At 31.5% G+C, this 10,213-nt stretch overlaps 1 long non-coding RNA gene across 4 annotated transcripts; it reads left to right on the top strand.

Moving 5' to 3' along the window:
- The first annotated feature begins 4,644 nt into the window (after positions 1-4,644).
- LOC108200752 (uncharacterized) lies at positions 4,645-7,578 on the top strand. Of its 4 annotated transcripts, none has more exons than XR_001802827.2 (5): positions 4,645-4,826; positions 5,040-5,112; positions 5,525-5,679; positions 5,949-6,229; positions 7,264-7,578. It is a non-coding gene; the product is annotated as an uncharacterized LOC108200752 (long non-coding RNA). The 4 variants fall into 4 exon arrangements; XR_001802826.2 differs by having other exon boundaries at positions 5,525-5,741; XR_001802825.2 differs by having other exon boundaries at positions 5,525-6,022; positions 6,111-6,229.
- The last annotated feature ends 2,635 nt before the right edge of the window (positions 7,579-10,213 follow it).

Genomic DNA, 10,213 nt, shown 5'->3' with positions numbered 1-10,213 from the left:
ATTTTGTTAGAAAAGGATTCGACTTGAAGGACGCGTTGTTGATTATAACAGCCTGTGCATCTGTTTCTGGGATTATTTTGCTCACACTTTCGGTTGTTAATATAATTCAGATTCGTATAGGCCTGTATTCTTGTGGAAGTGCTGAATCAAGGAGAGCTATTTGGGCACTTTGTTCCATTGTTTGCATTGCTTTGATAATATATGTAGTGTCCATGAGTATAGGGATCTATGCTTCTATTGCTAGCGATTCTCTTTATGATTCGTCTCCTAGCCATCGTAGAGCTGCTCAGAAAGAGAAGGAGCAACAACGTACGGGGGATGAACTTGTGTGAATGCAAAGCCATATGTAAATTCAAATTTGATTCAGATTTAGGGTTCTGATTACTACTGATTGTTGATGAATTTTATTTAGAATTGTGACAGCACAAGACATTTGTCATTAATAAGTTATGGTAATTTTTTTGTTAAGTTATTTCGCTTTTTTTTTTTTTGCTATTTGAAGATTTTGAGAAGAAGTCAGATCCTAAACCAAAAAATAGCTCGACGCCATGATGATAAAAAGCTTGATACCGGTTTATTTCAAATCATTAACTAGTTTCATATATACCTGTATATATACCTGTATAACTATGTTATGGTTAAAAAATGTCAACTTGGTGTTTTTAACTGCTCTCGTACATCAGAACTCGAACAGTCATGCTTACGTACCTTTACATCGGTAAGAATCAACTTAATCACGTTGTGCTCATTTTGAGTGATAAAATCCTTTATATAGATACCTCAAGTATCAGAGATAGAGTAAAAGTAGGTTTCAAAATTTGTGATGGAATGTAAGGGTCGTTTGGGTGAGCTTAAAATAAGTGCTTCTTACTTAAAATAAATAAGTGGAGTAGAAGTTAGAAGCAAGATAAGACTTATAAGTGATTAAAGTGTTTAAAAAAAAAGGAGAATCTCTGAAACAAAAGCTAGCATTCCTAACCTTTTTTAAGTGCTTCTTGACTTCTTACACGGTACGAATAAGTGCTACTAATTTATAAGTCGAGAAATCCGACTTAAAAGGAAGCCAAACACCCACATAATTATCCCTGATCATTATCTGCGACTGTTTGTAGTTATCTAGAACCCCTAATGACTATTTAGAATAGTTCAATTTTGTTGAAGCTGTATATTGTTTTTGTACTATCTTGAAGGTCCACAACCTTGGACCTCGGACTTCTGTAACACTAGATCGTGGGCCTTGACTAATAGTTGGGCTCAATGCGGCTATCATAAACAGGCTTTTTTTATATTAATTATGAACTTAATTAATATTTAGTAGATCAGGCATAACCAGCTGGGCATACATTTCTTGGGCCTTACTTAATATTGAGCTTATTATTTTAGTCCCTATCATTTCCCCCCGACTTGAGGAAAATTTCTCAAATATTTTTTGGAAGTTAAGAGTTTGAATGTTCATCCTAGCCTTTTAACTTTAAAATTCAAGGAATGCTCTTTCTTCAAATAAAGTCCTTGGTATTCTACTAAATATAAATTTTGATACCTTCTAGAATTTTTTTTAAGTTTAATTTTATTTTCTAGAATTTTTTTGAAATCATTCCATTCTTATAGAAATCATCACAGCCATAATTAACTTGTTCCTAAAATTCTCAAATTTATTTTATAATTTTCTGAAATTAACTAATCATTCTCGCTGATTTTCGACCTCAATTGAGGTCGAATTATCGTTCAAGTCATCCAGATAGAAAATAATTTTGACCTCGACCTAGAATGTTGTTTCGACCAGGACTGGGGTCGAACAAAACTCCAATGGCCATCCAAGTCGAAAATATTTCGACCTCGACCTGGCTCATGCTCTCGACCTAGATCGAGGTCGAACAAAGGTTCAAGTGTACATTCAAGTCAAAATGTTTTCAACTTCGATCTGGATTCTCATATCGAATTACAAAAAAGTCGAATGTGTCCTACAACATTGAGCATTACTTTTATTTAACTTTCAATTAGCGACCTGGGATGAGGTCGAATAAAATTTAAAAGTAATGGTTAGGTCACAATTATTTTGACTTCAATTTGGACTGTTTTTGTGACAGCCTAAAATCCCGAGATCTAGAATTTAGGTGTTATGAAAGTAATCTTAATAAAACAGAACGGAAATAAACTAAACCAAACATTAATTTACGTAGTAATGTGCAACTACTACTACTGTCCAAGATCGATCCAGGCTTAAGTTTGACATAGGTTATATAAACTTATACGAATTTCACAACACAAGATAGTTCCAATATGGGATTCTCTGTATATGTCAGGTTATCTATGTACAACCCAAAAGGAAAAAAATTACCTAACCAACTATTCAACATCTCAACCTACCTCAAAAGTACCCATGAGAATGGTGGCACGTGGACAAGTGTGCTTGCGTGCAATGTTAAGAAGGCAAGTCATCTGTAAATCTTGGTTTGGAAAATATCAAGTTGAACAAAAGATTGCTTAGCAATTATAATAATTTAAATAAGAATTTAAAAATGGTTAAATAGACGAACTGGAAGTATACAACTAAAGCATGCTTAAATCTGGAATTCAAAATAATTACAAAGATATAACTTATTTCATCTTTCCAAATCATTGAGATATATTGGACATTTTAAAGTTATCACAGATGATCCGTCCAATAATAACCTGGACAATGTATACAAAATTATCCTAAGATAAATCTGTTTCGGAACTAAAGACTAGTTAGGTTTTTATACAGTGTTGGGCCACTAAATAATAATGGAACTCTTACACAACCAATTAAGACGGGCCTTTACAAAATAATGCACCACTTACACAACCAATTTAGCTGGGACGTTACAGAATAACCGACCTCTTACGCAACTCCAATATCTGATATTTTAATTCCAAGTTCTGAAAAAAAAGCTTTTAATTAAACCTATCTCATTTCAAGGGAAGTAACATTTACAGCTGTTGAAAATAGTTCAATATGTTTTTCAAAACAAATACTGGTAATGACTTCCATCCATTACCTATTTCAAGTGCAAAGAGTTAGGATGTTTTAAATATCAATATATATCCATTCGAACAATTTAGGTTTTTAAATAATGATAATAAATCAAGGTTCTATATCAGAAGGTGTTTAAACAATAGCAATAACACTGCTATGGAAAGAGAAGGTCAGATATACTTGTAGTAAATTATTAGCTGGAAATAGAATTACTTGTCTTAATAAGCTAACTCACGACAATCTTCGCTTAAATGTGGAACACTGACTAAAACCTATGGCATATATGACCTTATCTTAATTATCTATTTACACCCATACCTTTACTAGAATTACTTATTACTATCCTTTGTTTAAACATGTCCGAAATACACAAGCACGAAATTGAACACATAATCCTATATAGCTTATCATAGTTACTATGACTCACTTAACACATAATAACATATTAAGTGAAAATCCTATTTTTATTGGACAAAATCAGTATTAAACTTATATCATAAATCCATTTAAAATTACTTAACTATCCACTAACTTATTTATAAATATTTTAGATTCTTAAATCACTAATTTTTCAAACATTACACAGAGGCACCATCACTAGTATAGAAGACACTTTTTGCAACGCACCTTTAAGTATCACCCAAGAAAACATCGTCGCCTAAAGTCATCTTAAGCGTCAGCTGTTTAAACAACCGACACCTAAATGTTATTTTCTGGATTTATAGCGTCGGCTGTTTAATCGACCGACACTTAAAAGCTATTTTAGGCGTCGGTTAACTGAACACAGTCACATAAAATTATTATTTTTGTGTCGGTTAAGAAATCACCGACACTGTAGATCTATGTTTTCAGCATCGGTTGCTGCTTACCCAACGTAATAGATAAATCATTTTTATTAGGAATAAAAACTTTAATCAATGGAGGATAACTATCCGGACTCACATCGGGGCTAATTTTCTCTCCACTACGCCATAGATGCACCTACGCAACATCAAAAACATGTGTTGCATTGAAAATCGTTGTAGTAGTTCAAGAATTTATGCTTACGGTAACATTGCATTTCTAACGTTGGTGTATACATAAATATGATGTTGTGTTAGGTTTAAAAAATGTTGCACATTGCAACACCTATGAAGTATTGCCATTAATATTATATTATTGATGATGATAATAATAATAAAATAAATAGTTATATATTTTAAAAAGCCTTCATGTTCAAAAAAAATATAACTTAAATTTTCAAAGGGAACAAATTGGTTACGAGAGTCATGCTATTTTAAAAAAATTATATTTTTAATAATTTGAATTAAACCAAACTTTTAAGAAAGTAACTAATTGAATAAAAAATTTATTTTACAAAAAGAACACTAGTGAAAAAGCGTTACCGTATAGATATTTTAATTTTATAATTAATAAATTTTATATTAAAATAAATATAATTAATTATATACAAAATATTGGAATTTTTTTTGTAGTATGTAGTATATAATATATAAAATAATACAGAAGTTAATAATATTATATATAAATATAAACAATATTTTATTATTATTTTAATTTGATAAAATATTTAAATTGTATAATAAAAAGTAAGTTAAAAAATACTGATAGCACGGCTTTTGAGGTGAAAAAAAGAAAAGTGGGACAATTCGTCCCAAAATGAAATAGAACTCTAGTATACTACCTCTACCTCTCTCAGTATCTTCTCTCTGTCACTCCCTCACTCTTTCGGTATATCTCATCTCAGTATCTTCAATCTCTCGCTCACCTCACCTGATTCTCGCTCAACCTTCATCTCACTTTCTCCACTCTTTCTCTCTAATTAAAGGTGCATCTCAATGTTAGGGTTAATCACCTCAATTAGATTTAGTCCTCGCTTTTTTTTTTTTCGCTCTGGCTAATTAAAGTAGCTAATCAAAGTAGCGAATTTATGGGTCTTTGTAGATTTTACGGGTCTTCATGAATGTCTTCTAATTGATACTATTATATTGACTTTTTCATGAATTTTGTACTAATTAGGACTGCAATCTTTATCTTCCAGGCGATTAGGGCTCTTTCTTGAGGCTCGAAGTTGGGGCTTTGACTTGGGATTTGAGTTAGGATTTTTAATTAAGGTAAATTCCATATTTATAGTATAAATTTGGCTTTTGTATTCTATATGTGATTTTTTAATTTACATGTTTTAATCAAGGTAAATCCAATCTTTATGGTATAAATTTGGTTTTACTTTTTAGAATATACTGTATTGATTGAAAGAGAAAGGGAGAAATAAAGGGAGGGAGAGAGAGAGAGAGTAGTAGAGTCTGTAGAGAGTCAGAGTAAGAGAGTAATAGAAAATAGGGACCTAAGGTGATTTTATATGAAGTTTACGCCTTATGTACTTTAACTTCTTTAGTTAAATCTTTGGTGTATCTCGGATTTTCTTGCTTGTCCATCTGTATTTATAAAGACAAAGTAGAACTTGTGGTAACACTACAATCATCTTTCCATTGCAAAGTTTCACCTTAGTGAGATTTATTCTTGCAGGCAGATTGAGATTGATAGTAAATTTCTAGAAGCACTGAACATCAAGGACTACAGTCATCTACTTGGTGTGCATTATCGAGCTGCCCAGCATTTGCGATCTCTTATGTCTTATAATCAAAGTCTGGCAGACGGACTTGGAGTAGTTGCGGAAGAAGGTGGGATGCCCATTTGAATAACCAATTTATGATTTAAAGATTCCTAAATCTTCAGTTACAGGGTAGGTTATACATAAGTAAACTGGTTTCTATTACACTGCCACATTTTTCATAACTTTATTAATAAATTTCTGAGTGTTAGACTCCTTCTGCAGAGTATCATTAACTTGGATGCATATAAATGAATGGAATTTATCACGGTATCATAATTTAGACAGCTAGTATCTGTATCATAATTGAAAGTCTTGACACTATTGTGTTTTTCGTAGAGCAACCAACTTATGGTCACCTTGGAGATGGCAATCTTGATCTTAATATATCAATCCCACAATACGACAATATCGTAACATCCTTATTCCTGATTTAAGAGTTCAGTCGTGTATCTAGGGATGCTATTTTTTTTAACAATTACCACATTTTACAAATTTTAGCACAAATTGAGCCCTTTGTTTATGAATGGACATCAAAGCACCATGAGAGTATCAGTGCAAAGCATGGATTGGGGTTTACAAAAGCTGTTAAGATATACTACAACAAGTCACTCAAAACTGTAAGTCCTTTATATTGTTTATCTTGGAACTTATAGTATAACCCCTATATATATATTCAAACTGTTCTGTACTACTCATTACCCTGAGCTAGGGTAGTAATATATATTGATTCACGATGCACTCTTTTCTTACTGGTATTTTTTATAGTTTTCTAGTATCTTTAGGTAGAACAAGAACACTAGTATTAAATAGCTACATTTGATTTGTGTGCCTGAGTGTGAACTATCTCTTCCATAACTTCGGCTATCAACCAGACTATCTTCATCCCCCTATTGTAACATGTATTGCCAAGAATTATTTGGCACATAATCTGATCTGTTCAACTGAAATTCTTATTTGACACCTGGACTATTTGTCTTGTGATGAAAATGCCACAATGTCTGATTCTTATATTTCCAATACAATAAAAGTGTTAGTATTACTCAACGGATATCATTTTGTTCTTACCATATGTAGGTTGAAGCAAGCTACATGATTAGCTTTTAGGTTTCTTATTGGCCGAACTAAATATGCAAGTAAAATGGCAGAGCTTGAGAAAGAGATCAAGGAGTACAATGACTAAATTATTTATTTAGTGAATGATATCATGTGCAGGTACTGAGATAAAAAAAAACAAAATTGGCGATGCTGGCATTTGGCATTTGTGATAGAGAAGGAGATTATATTGTTCTAGAACTCATGTAGCCATTAATTCATTTTATGTTAAATTTATGTTAAATACTTTTGCTCATATGTGTCGATTGTCGTGCTTTGTGATAAGTAGGTTACCTATTTTAAGATTAGATATCTCATTTAAAAAGGTTGTATAATATATAAATCTTGTTATAAATTGATCTTTAGAAAGCATAATTTAAAGTATCATTTTATTGAGATTGAACTCTGTCTATTTATAGGAAATAAGATTTTAGTCTTCTCACCTTTCAGAAAATAATGTTTGCTTGAATTTATACACATTAATTGTTTCTGTAATATGCACTTTTATGGTATCTTTTTATAATTCCAAATTTATACTTTCTCTCTTCAATCGTTCTAGGTTTGGCAACACAATACATGGATTGGTGGAATTCATGATGTTGGGCTGGCAGATGATCGATCCTAATGGTGTAACTTTGTCAAGTGAAACCAAAGACATAGTAGATGCAACTTTCATGTATAGTGTAATTATGAACTACAAGAGTTGTTTGATGTGTAATTTTTGTAATAAACTATTTAAATATTTTAAAGTAGGACAACACTTTGCGGTGTGCTTGTTTTTATTGTATTTTTAGTAGGGTTAAATATGCATTTGTTCCGTGTGTATTAATGGATTGAATATCTGGTAGTGAAATAAATAAAATGTGTTCTTATATTTGAGAAATGTATATTAATAAATGATTTTGTAAACCTCAATGGTGGGCCCCATTGGTGGGGCCATATTCACAGAAATTCAGACTTCATTGCAACACTTATTGAATGTTGGTATAGGTAAAACAAAATGATGCCTTGAGTGAATATTGCAACCACAAACGCAGTGTTGCAAAAGTGTTGCTACAAGGTACTACGGCAGCGGTGCTGAAGGCAACACCGAAAAAGTGTTGCTGTTTCCATTTTCAGGGTTACGACATCATTTTGTTGACTTACGACAACATTTTATTGGTGTTGCTGATGTGCATCTATGGTGTAGTGGTCGTACGTCTCACTACTCAAGTATAAGAAAATGATAACTGCTTAATTTAAACTACTTCTAAAATCTGCTTCATCATATTTGTGCTTCGTCTCAATCATCTTTGTGCTTAATCTCGGTTTTTAACTACAATTAAATCTCAACTACAAATCTCATTCACCGCTACAATTGAAATTGGCTGTCTTTGCTTTTTTAATTGATGGGCGATTAGTCTCTATGCTCTATCTTGATTCGCGTGGTTCATATCATCCATTCGCTGGGCTGTGTTGTAAAAGAGGGGTTTCTGCTAAATTAGGGATTCATGGGTTTCTTCAACTGCCGAATTAGGGGTTGCTGGGTTCTTCAGTTTAGGTACTAATTTAGTTACATTTTGCTCCTTTTTTGCATATATATGTATGTATCTTTCTTATCTTTGATTTTTGTTTTGTATTGTTTTGTATTGTTTTGTATTATGTACCCAACTGATTTTCGTTTCTTGCATATGTATGTATATATTATATCTTTGATTTTGATTTTCGTGTCTGATTTTTGTTCATTGTTATGTCCTGTATTATCTTTATTTTTTTGTATTCATTATTTTGTTTTGTCGTTATTATGTGAGTGATTGTTTTGTTGATTGTGTAATGGAGGTTGTCCATGTATATACGTCTGGCACATATGACAATAAACCCCTCTATAATTTTTTTAATTTAATAAATCTCTTGGTTTAGTTGGTTGTATGTGATGCTAATCATGTATGTAGATGAAGTTGTGAAATTTCTTGACTTCGAGATTTTATTATAAGTGAGACATGATGAACTCTTACGGTAAATTCCCTTGTTGTGTATTGGATGTGCCCGGTTTCTATGAGTTAACTTATGATACTGTATTTGTGTGTCAATTATTAAATATAGAATATAAATTGCAACCAAGTTTGAGAAACTTAAAGGAAAAAAAAGGTCGATCTAGATATTTTCATCTTATTAATTTGAGAACCCGATGCAGGTCCCTTAAGAGCACCCAAATGGTATAAACGTAAAGCTAGAGTTTCTTTGGTTTCAGGGGAAACTTGTTTCATGTACATCTAACAATGCTTCGGCTGAATCTTCAGAGGTAAATTCTGATTTTTTCTGTAGTTCGTTTTACTTCGAATTACCTTACTGGTGCTTCTGCTTTTATATCATACATGCAATTTGTAGGGGAAAAGTCTGAGTCCAAGAAAGAAACTGCAGATATAATACACATGTGTAAGTCTAAATGTAAAGACAACCCTATCTGTTACATAGGGATGATAACTCAACAATAGAACAGGACAAGTAAATAACCCTACGCCTGCACCGGAATCGGAAGATACGAAGACAAAGGTTGAAGAAGCCATCTACAGTCTTGAAGGAATAAGTTCACTGGAAGAAGTTCATTAATATGTTCATGCCTCAGTGAAGAATAAAGATTGAAGTATTCAAGATTGTGGAAGCAATGAAGATGTTGTCCAAGTACTCTAAAGATTTCAGTGCAACCCCTGAAGCAAGATATTTCTATATATCTTGGTTGGTTATTTATAATCAACAAACTAAAGCATAAACTAACCCGGAACCGACTGATCAATGTTTGCTGACAAAGACGATACAATGTTTAACTTCAGTGTTAGTCGCTTGTGAGCCAGACCAGTGCACTAAGCGTCAGCATGTACGGAGCTTTGCAAAGTATTTATCGATCAAAGAATTGATCCATTCATATCAAGTCATTTGTTCCAAAGCCAAGCCAAGTCAAATGCCAGCTATGCCAAAGCTTACTGCTCAAATGCCATATGTCAAAGCTTCCACAGACAGCCATATCAGGAAGTGACATTTTTATATGTGTGCACTTATATAGTTATATATGTATAAATATATTTATATATTTGTATATATGTATATTTAATTAAATATAGTATACATACTATATATGTATATATGTTTTTAAACATATGTATATGTATATTTATATGTATATATATATTTAAATAAATATATATGTATATAATATATGTATTTATATTTTACATAAGCAATTATATAATTAAGTGTATATATATATATTATATTATGTGCATAAATATATGTATATTTAGAGAGAGTTATATATATCTTTATATATATCTTTATATTTATATTTACACATAGTTATATGTATATTATATATATTTAAATATATGAGAATATATTTAAATATATGTGTATATATATGTTACTATATGTTTATATAAATATTATATATATGTATATATTTATATATACTTTTCTTTATATATATGTATGTTTATATTTATATTTATAAATAACTATATATATCTCTATATATA

The sequence above is a fragment of the Daucus carota genome, chromosome 9 (assembly GCF_001625215.2).
Source record: "Daucus carota subsp. sativus chromosome 9, DH1 v3.0, whole genome shotgun sequence".
In the NCBI taxonomy this organism is placed as follows: Eukaryota; Viridiplantae; Streptophyta; class Magnoliopsida; order Apiales; family Apiaceae; genus Daucus; species Daucus carota.
Note: the sequence above shows the minus strand (reverse complement) of the source record. Positions and strands in the feature narration are given on the sequence as shown.